A 1,403-nucleotide genomic window follows, 5' to 3' on the forward strand; every position below is an offset into this window, starting at 1 on the left:
ATGCAAGTCCACGTGTTTATGCAAAACAAACCTAGTGGACCATGGGATGCTTTGAACCGTTTTTCTTTTAGAGATACAGCACAGAAACAGGCCCTTCGGCCCGCCGAGTCCATGCTGACCACCCGCAGGGTTGTCACTGTCCCGCATTAGCCGAGACATCCCGTATTTTGGGCTGAATCAGTTTGTCCCGTACGGGACCCGCCCGTGTCCCGTATTAGTAGGGTCGCCAACTTCCTCACTCCCAAATCAGGGACCAGAGGGTGACGTCACAGCCCCGCGCCCCACGTGATCTCGCCCAGCCAGCGGCCACGTGCTCCCGCTCCACCAATGGCGGAGATGCTGCCTGTCCCGCTGAGTTACTCCAGCACATTTGTGTCTGTCTTCGTTTGAACCAGCGCCTGCAGTTGCTTGCTGCACATCTCTTTGTGAAGGCGTCTGTCGCTGGACTCATTAGGCAGGGAGGTGTGAATATCCTATCACCAGCAGCTTGTATGAGGCTCCATCACAGGGATGACAAGCTGGCGGTAACAGGTACCCGTGAAACAGCCGGTCTCACGCCCACGAGACACTGCCCTTCAGCCTGGAAAGTTCACTGAGAATAACACAGTGGCCACCCAGATGACACAATCCTGGCTCGGTACTGTCAACAGCGTTGGCAAGTCAACACATAGTGTTGGAGTAACTCGGCAGGACAGGCAGCATCTCTGGAGAGAAGGAATGGGCGACGTTTCAGCTCGAGACCCTTCTTCAGATGGAGAGTCAGGGAAAGAGGAAGCGTAACGTGTGAAAACGACAGATCAAAGGGGATGCTGCTCAAGAAAAATGTAGAATGGTTTTTAGTTGGCAGAGGGGAAGGTGACAACGAGGCTCACAATCAGTAACATTTGAGTTGCTGCCTTACAGCGAATGCAGCGCCGGAGACCCGGGTCGATCCCAACTACGGGCGTTGTCTGTACGGACTTTGTACGTTCTCCCCGTGACCTGCGTGGGTTTTCTCCGACATATTCGGTTTCCTCCCACACTCCAAAGACGTGCAGGTTTGTAGGTTAATTGGCTTGGTAAATGTAAAAACTGTCCCTAGTGTGTGTAGGATAGTGTTAGTGTGCGGGGATCGCTGGTCGGCGCGGACTCGGTGGGACGAAGGGCCCTGTTTCCACGCTGTATCTCTACACTAAACTAAACTAGTCGGAGAACTAGGGTGGTGGAGGGATGGAGAGAGAGGGAAAGCAAGGGTTACTTGAAGTTAGAGAAATCAATACCGCTGGGGTGGAAGCTACCCAAGCAAAATATGAGGTGCTGTTCCACCAACTTGCGCTGGGCCTCACTCACTCTGACAACACCCTCTCTCTGTGTAACCCACTCTCGTCCCACCACCCCATCCCCACCAGTCACAAGACGCACTG

The sequence above is a fragment of the Rhinoraja longicauda genome, chromosome 6 (genome assembly GCF_053455715.1).
Source record: "Rhinoraja longicauda isolate Sanriku21f chromosome 6, sRhiLon1.1, whole genome shotgun sequence".
Classification (NCBI taxonomy): domain Eukaryota; kingdom Metazoa; phylum Chordata; class Chondrichthyes; order Rajiformes; family Arhynchobatidae; genus Rhinoraja; species Rhinoraja longicauda.